We start from the raw sequence: 19,815 nt of genomic DNA, 5'->3' as shown, positions 1-19,815 counted from the left end.
AATTGATTTAGTGAACAATGCTACTCTTAATAAAAGTATATTTGTAATAGTAGAAACAAATTATGTTCTTTTGGGTATTTTTTTTTCTCAAAGGCTCATATTAGTGTATCTTCATTTCTTATTTCATCAGTCCATTTTATTGAAAAATTCCTGTAACATAATATTTTGTAGCTTTTAATCATTTCGTTTCTATATTCCTCATTGCTGATGTTTCACACCTACAACTGTGAAATAAACATAGATTTTGAAAATTTATTTCTGGTCTAGAGCTGTGTTACGTTTACCAGAACATAATTTGAATGTAACGCTGGAGTTAGATCATATTATCATAAAAAGGGATGGGGAGTCGTGGCTGTTTACAATAACAGTTGTGCAAGGACCATGGCTCTAGTTCTTTACGAGTAGGGAATCCTGTGTCAAATACCTTTGACTACTTGTAATGAACTACTTCTGGTAATTTGTTAATATTCTATAATACTGAATCAATCTTGTATTATTAGTAATGGGTTGGATTGATGGTTTTTAAGCAATACACGCTACAAAACCACATTTATTTTTCAATTCCTCCTAATTTACTGAATGACAATTTAACCTTTGTAATGATCAGCTTGTTAACAGTCAAGAGTCGTTAAATTTAAATCAGCAACAAATACATTTCACTGGTAGCAGATTAGAACTCAGTTACACGGATAGCATGTATACAGATATAGCACATCTTCTTCACATAAGTTCATAATTACATAATGTTTACATAACATCTGACACTCAAAGGCTTATTATATGTTGCAACAAATTTTTTACACAGCACTGCATAATTTAACTGTCAGACATTACATAACTTGAAAATTAATCACACATTTCAATTGGTAGTGACAGAGAGATGTTACCACCTTGATTACTTAGTGCAGACTGCTAAAGCATTGTCCTACACAACTATTTATAGATGCATGTATGAATAATAATTAAAATTTGTTATTATGTTTTCATTTATAACAGGAAAGAGAGCAAAATTAGTCAAGATGAAGTTACAATTAACCAATGAGAATCAGCATTTCCTTCTCATCATGTACGGTAAGTTCCCCATGACCCACAGTTCTGGGTGACTTTCCTGAAATCTACCCCTTTTCCTAGACCTCTCCAGTATTTTTCCTTCACCCTTCTTCCTTCCCATCTAACTCTTCTGTCTGAAGAAGGAGCCACTGCCTCCAAAGGCTTGCCAATTACAGCAGTCTTTAATGTGTGTGTTCCGCCACTATTTGGTGAGTAGATTTCTTATCTACCTGATAAAATAATTTTGTCAAGGAGCAACTCTGTTTAATGATGGGTTGCATAATTGGAGAATTGAGAAAATTATACAAACTACCTTGAGAAACACTTCCTGCTTCTTCAGCAATTCCTCTCATCCACTAAAATTGCCAAAAAACAAAATGTTTTAGATCAAATAATTTGCAAACTAATAAGTTTCTCTAGGGAAAGGCATTTCTGAAATCATAAAAATCAGGAACACAAAACTATTGAACTGGATGTTTTAAATAATCATTACTTTACATTTGAATGTTCTGGAACACGAAAAATTTGATTACAAATAATTTTTGAAAGAGGACATTTTAGGAAAAGTACACGAAGAGGGAAATGGGAGCTTTTAACTGAAGTGTATTACTGTAGTTAGAACCACCTATCAGCTCAGTACAGATTTCATGTCCACATGTTCATAAAAAAATCTAAGGACAAGATCACATGAGAAAAAACTGTAGGATATTTGAGTTTTATCAAGCATTTAGAAAGAGTAATATGGTGTGTGTGTGCGTTTTTTTTTTTTTTTTTTTTTTTTTTTTTTTAAAAAAACATGTGATATCACTGATGATGTGAGTGATAGGACACAGTGATACAGATACTGGACTCATATTGTGGAGGAACATTATTCAAATGCCATACAGTACACTATAGTCTTAAGTTTTCTGGTGTTTCTTTAAATCACTTTGGGTAAGATTCATTTACTAAGGTACCTGCTGCTCATTTCCCCATTCCTTCCAAATCTGAGCATTGCTTATCTCTTGATACCTTCCTTCTTCCAAGATGCTCTCGGCTTTCTGATGCACATTAACATTTTACACTTGTGCTTCTTTAAACCCTGATTTTATTAGCAAAGATTTGAAGCCACAGCCTAATGCACATGAACTCTTGTAGAATAACAGTTACCATTTTAAAAAAACTTGATGATACATTCTTCTTCCACAAAGACAAACATGTTTTTCTCTAATGTTTGCATCTTTAATTTCAATTTTCTCCATGAGAAAAAGCTAAATTCACATCAGTTTTCTGCTGCTGAAAATAATATAGTGCATACTTCAAGGCTTTAAGTGCACTGCCTGCTACAATTTCATATTGATAGAGAATCGTCTCACTCTTGCGAAATATATCTACAAACAGTAATAATGTAGAAATAATTAGAAATAATGGCAATGAAGCATTGTTTCCTGCCTCATACACCAATTCTCTTTCCAACAAAACCAACACTCTTGTCACTGATGATTATCATGTGTCATACATGATATGCTAAGACTCAGTTAACCAGTCTGTGTTTCTGTACTAAAAGATTCATCACTGACAATGAAAATATGTGTGTGCTGAATATATAACCAGATGTGTGACTGAACTAAGGTCTTGAAAGGCCCCGTTTAGCTTGTTGTCTTGAACAAAGAGCATTCCATGGACATATAAGGAATTTTGAATATGGTCTCCAAAGTGTAGTATAAATGTGACTGTACATGTCATAGAGAAAAAACACAAGAGTTACTGGAAAATTTCATCAATGTTGGGTAATTCTGCTGCGCCAGTTTTGGTTGCAGAGAGCCAGTCTTTTTAATTTTGCTTTGAAAAATCCCAAGACAGTAGACAGCAAGGAGCATGTGAATTTAGGTTGCAGTCCCACAGCAGTCCCTGACCATCTCGAGTCACTGCACGAGCCACTGGCCAAATGTACAGCAAATATTGGTACTGCTTAGGAAAATGGCAGCTATAGACGAACCTTCTCATTGTGTTCTCTGTATGTATGCCTATAAACCTCATCTAACATGTTGAAGAGGCTGTTCCAGCAGCCATTGATAGAACTGAATGCAACCAGTTGTAGGTTGTGGTGCAAGTTGTAATGAATGAAGTCTGTCATTTGGCTTCTGAGGTCATGCTTGGATCATTCCAGTGACTGGCAGAGAGGGTTGAGAAAAGCAGGTTTGCTCACAGCTCTTCAGCAAAGATCACAATATGCAGCATTGTGCTTAGAACTGATCCAGGATCTCCTGGTTCTGAATCAAGCAGAAGTCTTGAATCTGAAAGTTTGGAGGTGCTATTACAAGCCAGACTGCAACTTCATAGACTTGCACTTGAGATCTATAGGGTCCCTCATAAATGGGTCAGGTACAGCTCCACATTACAGGAACAGGTGTTGATTGTGTGGGGGTTACATGTAAGGCCTTTTTAACGTGAAGTGACTCTCCATCTAGTCCAGATAACAATAGCTTTAAGAGACACAAATGAGTATTAGTGATCAACTACTGAAGCATTCATAACAGAGTGCCAGAATTTCAAGTCCTTCTGAAAAACAGTGAAGCTCACATAATACTTGGTACACAAATCTGCTTAAAGCAAACTTGATAGCAGTGAGATTTTTGGGATGAGCTAAATGTACCATTTATCAAAAGGATAGGTAAATGGGAAATGGTTGTGTGTTCACTGCAATAGACAAGAAACTTAAATGCAATTAAAGCTGCATGTGATGATGTTTGGGCAAGATTCCATATCAGTGGAGGCAATAAATTTGTAAATAGATCTTTCCATTAACCACCAGACTCACCCCCAGATGTAACTGAAAACTTTTGTCAAAACCTCAACTTTCTAATACACATGTTCCCTGATCATAGCATCATCATTGGAGGAGACATTAATCGCCCAGCAACTGATTTGGATTATTACAATTTGTAGCAAAACAATACTAAATACAATCTCTGAAAATTACTGATAACAGATAGTTTGAAAGTCCTCCCATGGCAGAAATGTATTAGATCTAATGGCAACAGAGAGAGACAGGACTTCATTGAGGAGGTTCACATCAAAACTGGTATCAGTATCTAGCAACAATGATTATCAATGTACAAAAGGCAACTAAAATAAATGGAAAGATTTGCATAAAATAGACAATGAGACCGCAGGAGGAACTTGAAACATTTAATACTGGATAGGAGTGAATAGAAGAACTGTGGTTTAGATTAGAAGAATAGGACTGTCATAACTGGACATGCTGCAAAATTGATTGTTTCATCAACTTCACAACAATTCCTTTTTTCTGCACGCATGCTGGTGCTCCACCTCACTTTCACTTTTGAGGTGTGGCATTATCTTAACAGCACCATCGTACAACATTTGACTGGAAGAAATGGACAACATCTTATTCATTGCTTTTGGCCTTCCATGTCATCAGGCCTCAAACCTTATGCTTCTTTTCAGTGGGAGTACGTAAAAGAGTCCTTATCCCACCTATGACAGCTACTCTTCAAGAACTGATAAATCAAATTGTTGAAGCTGTTCATTCAATAAACAGGGACCTGTTGATTCATGTGAGAAATAAAATGAACATCAATTTTTATGTTTCTTGAGTGACACATGGTGCTCATGTTGCAAACATAAAAACTGAATCTTTCTCTATCCTGAGACATGAACAAAATGTTTCTATTTTTCACAGTTTACCTTTAATAAACAATGAAAATCTGTTCTTTCTTTTTTAATCACCCTGTATATAAAGGTCGACAGTGGCAAAGCCAGTGTCCAGACACTTATGGATGTTACAGGAACTGAAATTGCTGCTAGAAAAACAAAATGAAGTGTGCTAGACATTGTTTTCAAATATCCTTTACAAAGGAAAATTTAGGAATACTGGCCTAGTTTAACTCTCACATCACTCTGAGGATGAGTGATACATATCCCAGCATGATGGTTACTCCAAAAAAAAATTCAGAATGTTTTGATACATCAAATTTATTTTCCCTACCTTACATATTTTTATGGTATGTTGGTACATTATTGAGACTCAAAATGTCATTTTCCCACATAATCTCTGTCCCTTTCAACTGCTTTTTGTCACCATGCAATTAAGGGCTGTATACCTCCATGTAGCAAGTCAAGAGCAGCACGTTTAAGCCACTGTTTAGAAACCTTCACAAGGGTGTTATCATCTTTAAATATTGTTCCATGAAGGGGTTCCTTCAGTTTACTGAAGAGGTGGTGATGACATGGAGTCAGATCAGAGTTATAACGTTGGTGTTTCAATATCGTCCGCTCTTGGAACCCACAACTCTAGCTGTCCCAACATTCTGCACACACTCGCTTTTCCTGCTCCCACTTGGACTGCCAATTTGTTCACTGTTATGCATTTGTCAGTCATAATCAGACTGTGAATACATTTTACAGGGTCAAGATTCTCTGCAGCACTCAGTCTGCTGCTGTGTGGGAGGTACTGACTATTGGCATGCCAAATTTCACCAGATAATCTGCACACCCAATGACTAGTTATACTGTGATTGATACCTTCATCCCCATACACCTTCTTCAGTCTCTTGTGATTGTTTGTCACTGTCTCATTCTGACAACACAGGAACTCCATAGTAGCATGTTGCTTCAGATGGACATCAAGTGCAGCAGCCATTCTGATGGAATGCTAAGACACTGCAACTTGTGGAAATGGGTTGAATTAAATATGAGTATTAGCAGGAAGAATGGCTCTATGATCTCTGTGAACAACAAAGATGTAGAGCAAATGATGTATTTTTGAAAAAAGAAAATATTGTGCATAACTGTTGGACAATCTCTGGTATTAGTGCCAGTGGCATTGGAAAACAGTTAAAATCACTAAAATAGACCCATCAAACAAAAAACTTTGCCTGTAAGATGGAAAAAATCACAGTCCACATCTTCTACAAGAAGCAGGAGAGATCACAAAGTTATTGTCCAAATCCCTTGACATCCACATGTTGTACATTCTGTTCTGAGCTCAAACACAACACAACAGAGTAATCTCCTCCATGTCAGCCACCATGGATACCACAAAATTCTTTACTTCCAAAAAGCATTTGACTCACTACCACACTAACACTTATTAACAATGAACAATGATGTAATCATGTGGGTTACAAAACAAAATTTGTGACTGGCTTTAGGGTCTCTTGGCAATGAAGGCATGTTACCTCTGTCAAAGGATAACTGACACATATCAAATTAACTTATGTAGAGTAAACTTCTGGCTAGTTTTGGGAAGGCATGTTGGAGTGTTTATAATGAAACAAAACAAATGAAACTGAAAGCACCACCATTCTGGTCACAGATTCGTCAATTGGAACCAAGCAACAGCTGTGGCATCTTCTGGCACATGGCATCATAAGGATGCAGTAGGAGGGACGTCAGGTCAGCACACCAGTTTCCCAGCCATTGTTGGTTTAGCAGACTTAGTGCCATTACTTCTAAATCACGTAGCTCCTCAGTTGGCACTATGAGTGTACCCCTACTAAGGAAAAATCTCTGCGAGTACTGGGAATCAAACCTGGATCTTCGACATGGCAATCTGCAACGCTTATCAATCATCTACAGCGATGAACCCTGTAATGAAGGACTGTATGAGAAAAAAAGAAAGATAGAAAAAAGAAAAAAAACTGCACAAATATTCAGTCAAAAATTGATAAGACTGACAACTTTCTGTAAAAGACCACAAAAGTAAAACTGAAGTTTTAACAAAATTCAAAGATGTAGTACCCCATAACTATGATATCAATAAGTCACACTTAGAATCAGTCAACTCAAAGGAATATCTGGGTGCAATAGAGATGTGAAATGGAATGGTCACTTAGACTCAGTCATAGGTAAGGCAGAATAATGAGAAAATACCAGGAGATTGCTTACAAGACACTTGTGTGGCCTATCCTAGAATATTGGTGAAGAATGTGGGACCCACACAAAATAAGACTGGCAGGGGATACTGAACATATATGAAGAAGAGCAGCATGAATGGCCACTGGTTTGTTTGATCCATGGGAGAGCATTACTGAGATGCTAAAAAACTTGAACTGGTTGACATTGAGAGATAGATGCCTTCTGTCCCACAAAAGCCTACTTACAAAGTTTCAAAAAACAGTATTAACTGAGGAATGTAGGAAAATGCAACTCCCTACTTTTAGTCCCTTATGAACTGTGTAGACAAAATTAGATTACGTACAATGAGCACAGGGACATTCAAGCATTCATCACACGCTCCATACATGAATGCAAGTGAAAGAGACCTTAATATATGACGTAATGGGAAGTACCTTCTGCCATGCAGTTCACAGTGGCATGTAATCTTAGATGTGTACCACCAAGTACCTCTCTGTACTTTTCACTACCTCCAAAGCAACTATTCCCTTTCCAACAACACATTTACTGTATTTATGATTAACTGTACTGTTCCAGGAAATGTCTTGCAGAAATGTATGGTGAAATAAAATTATTCTCTTCTGTATGATGTAGATACAGTGATTTTCCCTTTTGGTATGGTTAAATTTGAAGTGGTGTTGTTTCCCTTCTCTTGAACTAACCACGTAAGTGACTATTATTGTTAATCTAAATTCAAACAGAGAAGCTGATTATCTTGTGTGTTATCAGATTTAATTACTTTGCATCCCAGAGGACATTTTTTTCTTGAATACTTTCATTTTATGCATTGTTAGAACAGAGTGTTTTATATTATCACTACAACAAATTCTTATGTGTTCTAAATTTACAAACACTCCCAGTGTGGTAGGCGCTTCCCAGGACATTCTTCAGAAATTTCATACCAATTGATCATTATACTAATACCAAGTTGTCAATTCAGATGCAGATAACCAACACAAGTTCTTTTTTTACTGAAAAATTTGCAACAAGCACAGAAGTTACAATTAGAGAAGAGGTCAGCACTGCCACAAAGCCATAAATGTCCAGTCACCTCCCACAATTAGGCACCACAGTCAAAGGTTCGTAGTCAGTTCCACTGACATTCCCCACTTTTGACAAAAACGTAGAAGCTCGGGTGAACCATGCAGTGTACCTTAAGCAGCATTTCATCATCCATGACATTGCAGGTGATACCCATGAATTGACCTTTTTATTAACTTAGTCCAGTATTGAGGTTTACAGACTGTTCCAACAGTTAAACATTAGGTCACACCCCACAACTTGAATTATGAGGAACTTAAGATTAAATTGATTGATTACTTTGACTCCCAGGTCCATGTGGCTGCTGCTTTCCCTGAGTTCTTTAGTTGTCATGAAAAGAACAATCAAAGCTATCACTAGTGGATAAGGTAGTTACGAGTTCTTTCTAGGGACTGTGTACTGCAATATGTAAATTCATACATGAACTCCTTGGTGTACAACATGGTTTTTGTTCATTCATGAAATGAGGGACTTATGAATGACTTACTGGAGATGAAAGTCCCATTATGAGCAGCATGTCTCCCACTCTTCGAGCATTCAAACAAACAATGAGGTCATCTGCAGCTTTACAGGACTCCTCAAGTTTTCTCCACTCACCAGCCTCACGGGAACCAGGCTAACTCCCACTATTTTGTGAGCACAGTTCCTCAGAGTTCACTCACACACGTACACAAGGCTTCAGACACATGTTCCTCTAGGAAATTACATTCATGTGCTAATTGTTTCATTAGTCATCAAAGACAGGAATCGTACTTCAAGAAAGTGAGGTGTACATGTTGAAAGTGGGGCAACAAGGCTGAGATGTGCAACTCTGCTAACAAAATGAATGTGCATTCGGGACACAGACTCAGACAGTGAGACTGATATTATGGAGGTGGGTCTGGCCGTGCTCCAAGTTCATGCAGAATTGACCCCTTTGACCTGTATGTTGACACTGGGCATGCTCATAAATGATGCACTAGTCAAGTTCCAGATACAGGTTCCTCAGTAATGATCATCAAAATGCCTGTGCCTGCAACTTGGATCACCAATTCTTTACCCATTTCCAAAACAACTGAAGTGCTACAACAATAATGACATTGAGGTTGTACGCCAATTTAGTCCTGCTGTCTATGTCAACTATAATGGCCAAATTATTGGTTGTCCAGCTGACAAGAGCCACCAGCATTTTGGGGCTGAGCCATTTTGGCAAACTGACAAACTGAGCCTTGAGGTGAATGACTCTGCGAATCAGATGAAGACTTCCTTGCCTAGCATGCATCTCCAGGAACTCCTTACCAAATATGCCTCCATTTTTAGTGGTCAGATGGTTTGTATTCACAAATTTCCATGAGGCATACTGTAGTGCCTCAAGAATTTTGGGGTAAATTCTAGAGACCCACATATTCCCACTGTCTCGTACAAGCGTTATTTTAGAGATGAGTGTGGTAAAGTAGAACTCTGTCTACTGCACCACAATTATGTGTGTGCAGGACGGACATGTATCAGACGGATGATTGGCGGGGGAAGGCCGTCGCTGAGCCCACCTAAGAAGTTGCACATCCAGCACAAGGAATAAGCGCGCCACATTCCATGATGATGCAACATCAAACATTATTGTGTAAACATTTGAATGTTGTTGAAAGAAGAGAAGAGACAATTATTTGTTCATTCATTCATTCATTGATTCACTTACTTTTGTAAGGTCCAGACTGTTGTCTTGTTAAATTTGGAGAGATTTGTAGACTATTTTTATGGAAAAATGAATGTGATAGTTTCTGACAGACCAGAAGGTGTTGAACTTACAAGAAATGTTTTAGTTGTATGAAAACTGTTATGTGTGATGAAAATACAGTGGTATTGAGTTCAAAGTATTCTCAAATTTACAGAGTTATTTTAAAAGTATAGAAAATTCCTCCAAAACAGCATATTATCTTCGGAGAAGAAGTTGGGCAGAACATCGCAGCCGGATATTCTGAAAATAAGATCGGTGAAGCAACTACAAGTAAGTTCGATAGCCAAGGAGGTGGGAGTGAGTCTTTCACACTAGTACCACACTGCCAGCCTTAATCACTGGAAATCACCAGAATACATCATATTGTGACCACTGGTGATTTCCAAGTTTTTCAATGTGAGGAATGAAGGACAAGTTACTATTAGAGCTACAATGGCTACAGGGTGAATGAGATCTCACATCAGTAGCCATTCTCATCATCTCAGTTGAAAATCTGGACAGATCCCTACGGATTTGTGGTAACTTTAAGCCAACCTTGAATGCCCAGGCAGTTGTGGATATGTACCCCATCCTGAAGGTGGAAGACTTCATGTCCAAACTGGTGGATGGTATAATTTTTGTGAAAATGACCTCCGTGAGACAGAGGTAGCTTATGCAAAATTTTATCAATGTGCTGCAGTTTGGTGGCCTACAGTCTTTTGACTTACACAGGTAGTACATCCAAGATAAAGTTTCTTAATTTCCGTTAAATTGTCTTGGTGAGGAAGTTGTTGCACAACTCCTTATATTCCATATATTCTTTAAAATTCTGTGTTGTTCTGTGATGTAATATGTATTTTCCTGAGGGACATTTCATTGTTAGAACGTAAAAGCTGCAATTGCCAATGAGCCAAATGTAAATTGTTTTCCACCTCCGGAACTGTATCAAATCTGGTTTTGTGATTTGTTGCACTGTTATTGCTTTCTCACTTGTTTTTTTAGTACCTGCTAATGTTTTCCTGATCCATGTCCAAATCTGAGTATGATCCTAGCAAGTAAAGATATGTGGCAAGGTTTTAATTAGTTGACATTTGTGCACTGCAATGAAGATCTTTAGTTTTAGTTTGAGTAGCCTTCTTCTTAAAGGTATGCCCTTTTTTACTATGTCATATCATAATGCTGTTATTCTGTTATTTAGAATTGGATTATTTATGTTGTGCCAGACATTCTTCCAATTTACACATGTCTGTGTGTGCTCAATTGGGTTTCATGTTGACTCTATTGTGAGCACTACACTTATTCATGAACTGCTGCTCAAAAATCCCTCATACTCTATGCATAAATCTTTAAAAGGGGATTTTATTTTTTCCTATGGCCCACTCAGATGAAATATTCTAGGAACTTGAAAGGGGCATCTACTTGTTTCTCCTCACATAGTTTGAGCCATATTGGTGAGCCTTGTCTCATGCCCTCCTGTTGTTATGTTTCAGTATGGAGTAAATCTACCTGACTCTCTAATTCTCACTTTCTCCTCCTATGATCTACTGGTAAAGAGCCTCTTTAGCAGATCATCTACAGAAAATACTTTCATACTAAATTTTGTGGCTGTAAACAGAATTGTTTAAATATATTTAAAGTTCATACTTAATCATTTAAGACTGCAAGGAATAAAATAAAATGAAAAAATATTATTGTTGCACCAGGAACCAAATCCAAGCCAATAAATTTCCAGTCAATGCAGTTGACCACTCATCCACTGTGATATTACATCAATTGTTTCTCAAAAATCCTTCACACTCTACACTTGCACAATATGTTATAAGCACTTTCAAAGTAAAATACTAACCTGGTGCTGTGAGCAACATTGCACTCATAATGCTGGAAGGGATGAAATCACTTCAGAGTATGCACAGTCGACGGCAGGTAGCTGCATCCCTTCTCCGAGTTGATTGTAGCACTGCTGACCAAAATTTCAGCATTCAACACTGGTTTCTAGTTGTCAATGAGAGAGCATCCATTTTATTTGCATATCAGCACACATTCAAAGAGGAACTGCAAATTTTAGTGCGATTTCCGGCTCACATTTGAAGAGAATTGGTGTAATTTCAGCACATTAGCATATAATAACCAGCCACCACTGCCATGTCTTGATTTTTCTTAAGTGTTACTTCCTTTATCAGGTACAATGTCAGAACTGCCTCCCTTGCCTCTTTACCCTTCCTAGCAGATCCTCAGTTTTCTTTCCCATTCTTGTGTATGTTATTCTTGTCAGAAACTTGGATTCATGAGCTGTTGAGATGATTGTGTGATAGTTCCTACATGTATCTCCTCTTGATGTCTTCAGAATTGTTTTCATGAGATTCTTCCAGAAGTCTGATGGTGTTGTCTTCTGTCTCAGATTCTATATGCCAACTTGAATAGATGTTTGGGAGAAGTGGCAACCAAAGACCTTCATGTGAAGGAATGTTGCCTGTTCTGTCTTTCTGACTCTAATACTGGATACCCTATGTCTTTTCTATTGCCTTCCATTTCATTTTGTATCATGTCATCAGACAAGTAGTCTGGTCCCTTCTACCCCCCTCCCAATCAGACAAGTCCTCCTCTCATAGAGCCCTTCAAATGTACACTTTTCACCTATCCATTATCTCCTCTGTGTTTAACTCTTTTAATCTTGCTGCCCTTGCTTTTAATTTCACTGAAAGTTGTTTTGACTTTGCTATTTGTTGCAGTCTTTCTGATGACCATTCGTTTCACATTTTTCCTCCAGCCCCTTGACTTGGCTTCCCTGCATTTTAGATTTATTTAATTCTTAAGTGACTTACATTGCCATTTTTCTTTTGTTCCCTGAACATTTTTGTACCTCCCGTCATTTGTCAATTAAACTATTTCCTCTCTTACACAAGGTTCATTAGTAGATATGTTCCTTGTATCTGTATTTGTCTGTCCAATTTTTGTGTTTCCCCTTTTCTTAGAGATGTCTGTTCCTCTTCAACGGAGCTGCCTATTATGTTATTCATCATTGCAGTAACTGCAGCCTTAGAGAACTTCAAAGGCATCTCATCATCCCTCAGTACTTCAGTATCCCATTTCATTCCCCCATTGATTCTTTCAGATGATTCTCTAAACTTCAGTATGTTTTTCATCATTACCCAATTGTGTTTTAAAACTATACCTGCTCCTGGGTATGCCTTACAGTCCAATATATGATTTAGGAATTTCTGTCTGAACACGATGTATTACACTTGGAATCTTCCAGGGTCTCCAGGTCCTTTCCAAGTATATATCATCTTGTGATGTGGACCAGTGTATTCACTATTACTAGTTGAAATTTGTTTCAGAACTCAATTAGTCTTTCTTGTCACTTATTCCTACTATCAAGCCCATATTTTCCTGCAACTCTACCATTTCTTCCTTCCCCTACTAGTGCATCCCAATCCCCAATGAATATTAGATTTTCATCTTCTTTTAAATACTGACTGACTCATTCAGTATCCTTATGTACTTTCTCTAACTACTCATGTTCTCTTGGTGATAATGGCATGTACATCTGAACTATTGTTCTTGGCATTGGTTTACTGTCAATCCTATGGAGAACAACCTAGTAGCTGAACTGTTCACAGTAACTCATTCTGTGTCTTATATTCCTAGATTCATAAATTCTGTTCCCTTGTACCCTTTTCTGCTGTGTTGATATTACCTTATATTCTCCTGACCTTATATCCTAACTTCATTTCATTTCATTTCACTGAACCCCACAATATCTAGACTGAGCGTTTGGATTTCCCTTTCCAAATTCTGGTATCGGGCTGTGCGTAAGTTGAATGCCTGCTAGAGCAAATGGATCTTGATGGATCAAGGGCATTGTTGCCAAAGTGCTATACTCACATAGCAAATACACCATCGTCTCATCATGTGAATACACCAGCCAATAGTGTCCCTTGAGGCCAGCAAAAATACTGCCGCACCTCAACAGCTCTATCAGTCATGTACTTTGTCTGATAGCATTTGTTACTGTCTCCACCATACTACTGACTACTTGTCAATGACTTTGCTTTAGTATTGGTTTTCCTCTTTGCTATCGATTTGAACTGCAGCTTGAATTTCACCTGTTAACAGGGCACTGTTAAAAGTTCATTGCACTTTGTTACTGCATAGGTTGCTATTGGCTTGCTCTTGTTGTGTCAGGCCCACCATTCAGTCAGCCCTGTTGCTTGACTCTGGCATGGGTTTGGGTCCCATCTGCAGGCGGTCTTCCCACCTTGCGTTGTCATCATTTCTCTCCTGTTTTTCTGACGTCCTCACCAATATCCAGCTACTTGTGAGTATAGCAATTGGCAACAAGGAAAAAGGAAACTGTTTAGTGGCATGGAAGCTAAATTGGTTAGCCTGCTCAAGCAACAGCAGCAGCTGATGCATCAGCAGCAAATACAGATGGACTTGTTACAAAAGTCGCTCCAGCTCTTGGTGGGCAAACTTCATGGGCAGGAGATCGCTGTGCCCCCACGGAGCAGCGCCTCTTGCACTCCGCACCACATTCCATTCTCCATCATTTCCTCCTTTCAATGACACTACGGAGGACACACATTTTCAATGGCTGAAGCAACATTTCATGGTGTTTCAAGTCACACATGATCACTGCAGCAGCTGCCCTTTCTATCTTGGGCATCACTGGACGCATTTTTTCTCCTTCAAAAATTGGCCCTTCTCTGATACCACCACCCTCTCCTTTCAGAAGATATGCATTCTGCTGACTAATTATTATTCTCAGTAGTATCACATGGTTTCCTCCAGGCTAAAATTCCATCAGTACCATAAACAGGCAGGACAGGTATACCTTCGTGAGTCACTGACTTACAAGGACTCATCCAAAAATGTGATTTTACTTGCACCAATCAAAGTTGTAAGGCTTCCTACGCTGACTCCTTGATTCATGATGTGATTCAACTGGCACCTGTCCTTGAGGTTCACATAGTGGCATTGAAGCTGGATAATCCATCTTGCACATTGTTTATTAGTCTGAAATTGTACAGGCAGCTAATGAGTGACTCATTGCAGTTCACAAGCTGCCATGTGCACCAATCCAGCTTGTAAATATGGGGTGTCTGCCAGGTTGCAGCAACATCATGATCCATCTTTCTCCAATGTCTCTATGACTTCTGAGCATCCAGTCACCACTCAACGATCGTTCAGGGGTCATTCCCTTCATGCCTGCAGTATTTCTTCTTTCATTCCTGAGCAGGCTGGCCAGATTGCTAGGTGTCCCATGGTGACCCATTCATGCAGAAATTGTTTCTCACACTTTGAATGTCTCATCAGGATGTCTTTTTTTCTGGTGGACACTGTAGCCACCATCTCTTTGACCGATCAGGTGACTTACGTCTGACTGGGATCACCTGACTTGTCCCTGCCCTCTCGCAATTTGGTGGCCTATGGAGATGGTGTGATTGCCCTTCGGGAGCAGTTCTCAATTGCGGCAACTTACAAATACATTACTCGGTTTCTGATGTTCTTTGACATCAACCATCCATTAGCTACCAACATTTTTGCCCTTGACGCCTTCCCAGCATTTGCATTTTCTATCTTGGATGAAGTCAAGGTGGTTTCCATTGCAGTCCATTTCAAAGATTTGGACAACCTCTGCACAGCATTTACACTTCTTTTTCAACAGGATTTATGGTGTGCTTCAAACCAGGTACACATAACCCTTTAGCCAGATGCCACGCCTTGTTTTTGCCATGCCAGATCAATTCTGGTGGTCTTACTGGCAGCTGTGAAGCAGGAACTCGATCATCAGCAGGCAGCTGGGGTTGCCAAACCTGTCAAATCTAGTGGATGGGCCATGCCTCTAGTCATCATCCAGAAGCTGGTTGGGTATCTTTTCTTGTGTGAGGATTTCAAGGTAACCATCTGTGCTCAATTTCAGGTAGAAACCTATCCCACTCCCTGGCAAGAAGATCTTCTCACCAAACTGGCTGGGATGTGGGGGTGGTGTGGGGTGGGGGGGAAAATATCTTTCCGAGATCAGCCACACTGATGTGTACCTCCAGCTACACTTAGATGAGATGTCTCAGAACCTTGTCATCTTTAACACATTATTTGGGTTGTATAATACAAGAAACTCTCCTTTGGCATTTCCTTAGGCCCTGCAATACAGGAGCAATTTCTGGAACAGCTGAAACAGCATATTCAGGCTTGTACTTGGATGACCTTACTGTCACAGGATACTCCCACTAGGAGCATTTGGAAAACCTCCACACCCTATTCACGACCCTGTGGAATGAAGGCCTGCATTGTCATGTGGAGAAGTACAGACTTTTTCAGCCAATACTTGAGCCATTGGCCCTCTAAAGAGGGAATTCAGCCTACTAATTGGAACATTGTTGCCATCACTACATTACCTCACCTGATGAACTGACCTGAATAACAAGTTGCTTAAAAGGGGGTCCCTTATAACTGGGCCCCTGCCTGCAACCAGGCTTTCATCAAATTGAACGCCATGCTTACATCTGCACTCTGCTTCACTCCTTTTTCTACTGAGCACCCATTGGTTGTGGCAGCTGATACATCCATCTACAATATCAAAGTGGTCTTGGCCCACAGGAATGGGGATGGATCTGAACTGTCTATAGCATACACATTTAAGACTCTGACCCCAGCACAGCACAACTATTTCCAGATCGAAAAGGAGGCCTTGGCGATAGTGTTCACAGTCAAGAAAGTTCATGACTACCTTTTTGGGGTGTAATTCTCTCTACTACAGATCACAAGCCATTGGTGGCATTATTCGGGCCATGTTCCAACCTCTTAGAATGAACAACCCAACATCTCCAGTGCAGGGCATTGCTCCTCAGTGCCTACAATTATATCATCTGGGACAAGCTGACAGCCAAGCATTCTAATGCTGATGCATTGTCCTGTCTACTGGATAGCCTGGACTCTAGTTTCAACCAACAGGAGGGCCTCTGCTTCCACATCAAAGCAGAACAACAACATACACTAGATGGTTCTTCCTTTATGGCCACATGCAATGCACTGGGACCCCACCCTGTGACTCCTTCACGGACTGGCTGGCTGGCTTCATTATCTCACTCATCAGTTGATGACAGAGCTCCTCTCTTGGAAACAGTCTTGTGACTGACTCTTGGTTGTGGATGATGTTATCCTTTGTTTACTGTGATGGATGCACATCGAGTAGCTATTCTGGTGAAATTGCATTGTCAGGTATCAAGTTTGTTCCACCAGGGTCATTGTGGCATGTCCCTCATGAAGGCACTGGATCACTGCCATGTGTGTTGTCCTGGGATCAATGGCTACTTCGAAAAGATGGTGCATGGTTGTGCAGGTTGTACCTGGCACCAGCAGTATCTCCTCAGTCCTTTGCCCCCTGTCCTATTCCTCACCTACCTTGGGACTGAATCCATCTCGATTTTTCAGGCCCATTCCTGTGGTTGCTCATTCTGAATGCTTATTCAAAGTACACCTATGTCATACACATGACATACACCATGATATAGGCCACCCTTACTGCCATAGCCCAAGTTTTGGCCATCAAAGTGTTGCCTTGCACATTGGTCTCTGACAATGGCCCACAATTCATGGCCTCTAACTTCAAGGACTTCTGTGCTACCAGTAGCATTAAACACATCTGTGTGAGCATTCTCTGTCCGACCCCTCCTCCAATGGTGAAGCTGAACATTTGCTCCATACTTTTAAGCAGGATATGAAGGAGGATGTCAAATCCTCTGCTACTACGATGGGCCTTACTTCGCTTTTGAGCGTTTATTGCACCACATCATTAACAATCACAACCCTGTGGAGCATCTCCATAGTTGCCAGCCTTGGATCTTGGTTCATCTGCTGACACCGTCATTGTCGGAACGTCACTCATGTCCCTCCCGGCATTACAACCCTGACGCAGCGGTGTGGCATGCTCCTATGGGTGTGCTGAGGCTTGGAAGCTGGCAATGGCAGTGTCCACCCATGGGTCACAAGTTACATCAGACCAAATGCACAAGGGGCCCGAGCACCATCACCACAACCAGCTTCAACCGCAGACACAAGCATCCCCTCCACAGCCCCTTCTTCCACTGCTTACCGGTGCCAATGTGACACAATGGCCAGAACCCCAGGCGGCTACCAAGCATGTCCTGTTGTTGTCCTGGTCCTTCCCTGGCTCCCTGTGGATCAGTGGTTCCCCCTGGTATGCCCATTTCCAGTGCTGTTCTGATGGACACACTTCCTCCCCACAGTAAATCTTTGTCCATACCTTCGTTCCACCTGCCATGGCACAGTCTACATGTACATCAGTTTCAGGGGGAGGAATCTGGTATTGGGTTGTGTAGAGGCTGAATGCCCACCAGACCAAATGAGTGAGTGTGGCACCATCTTGTCAACTAAATACATCGGCCAGTAGTGTCCCTTGCAGCCAACATAAATAATGTTGCATCTCAACCACTTAGTCAGTCATGTACTTCATCTGATAACGTTCATTACTATCTCCACCATACTACTGCCCACTCATAAACAACTCATGTTGGTATTGGTTTTCCTCTTTCGTCTCAATTTGGATAGAGGCTCAAACTTAACTTGTTGACAGTGTTGTGTTGAAAGTTCATTACACTTTTTGTTGCATAGGTTGCTATTGACTCACTCTTGTTGAGTTGGGTCTGCCATTCAGTCAGCCCTATGTTAGACTCCAGCATGAGTTTGGGTCCTGCCTGCAGGCGGTCTTCCTGCTTTGTGTTGTCATCATTTCTCTCCTGTTTTCTGGTGTGTTCACTGGTATGGTATCCAGCTACTCGCAGATGTAGCACCAATTTTCTTGCTTCTCTACTGTGTTCAAACTTCTGACATTCTACACACTGATTTGTAAAACATTGCCCTTTCATTGGTTATTCAGTTTTTTTCCTCACAGTTGCCTCCCACTTGGTAGTCCCCTTCTACAAATTTGGATGGATGACTAATCTGGAGTCTTTTGTCATTGGAAAGATCATTATGACATGTTTTTGATTACAGGCTACATGTTCTTTGGATACACATTATCTTTCTTTAATGCAGTGATTTCCATTCCCTTCTGTTTCATAATGACATTGATCACTGCTGATTCTCCTACCTCTTAGATGCAGTTTCCCACCAAGGGCAAGAGGTTGCTCAAAAAGTCAGTACTCTTGTCTGTCCTCTTTGACAAAGTTGTTGGCAGAATGTGGGTGAGTCATACTAGAAGCCTTCAGCCACTATTGATAGTGGTTTTTATCCAAAATTTAAGCAGTTTCTGGGATTGATTCTGAGATCCAGCATGTTTTGATTACTATCTAAGATGCTACACCTAGATCTGCGAAGAGTCTGATTAAACAGCAAATAGGTTGGTCTCACATTATAGGACACAGAAATGACAGGAACTCTTTGGCGGAGTGTAAGTTGTTGGTCATCAAACATTGATTATGATTAGGACTGTTTAAAGCAAGGTTCAATGTTAGGTTTACTGTTTCAGTAGTATTTCCAGTTTGGGATTTGAAATGCCATCTTCTCCAGTGAGAGTCCAGCACACTAACCACTGCAACTTCAGTTGCAGGAAAGACATGGTTATTTAACACTGCTGTAATCTTAAGTTATTAATTGGTTTTTAACAATTAATTTTGTCTGTATTTTGTTCTAAGTAGGTGTATTGGTGTCTGTCTGAGTCCATAATACAAACATTTTGTGTTTCTGTGACTGCACAGGCTTTCCTGGCATAATAGTTCTTGGTTGTTTCCTTGGGACCCTCAATTTTCATATTTTCATTTGCATTCTTCATTAGAACTGAAAAGTTCATAAGAAAGGAAGTCAAATGTTCAGGTGTTGGGAGACTGAGATATACAAGGATGGTGCGCACCATAACAAGAAGGGAAAGATACATTAGCTGAACTGATAGCTGAAAACTTCATCTGGATTTATTTGCTTGAGTTTCTATTTCATGCAAAAGGCCAAGTATCAAGGCACTTATTTTTTATACATGGAAATTAATGGAGCTTTGATTTCAGTTAAGTTCAGATAAGTTTATAGAGTGCTAGAACTCATTCCTTGTAGGCTTCATTTGTTTTTGCGTATCCACGAATATAATCACAACTGGAGGACACTACGTTTAAAAACAA

This window comes from Schistocerca piceifrons, chromosome 2, assembly GCF_021461385.2.
Source record: "Schistocerca piceifrons isolate TAMUIC-IGC-003096 chromosome 2, iqSchPice1.1, whole genome shotgun sequence".
Classification (NCBI taxonomy): Eukaryota; Metazoa; Arthropoda; class Insecta; order Orthoptera; family Acrididae; genus Schistocerca; species Schistocerca piceifrons.
This window is presented reverse-complemented; position numbering follows the sequence as displayed.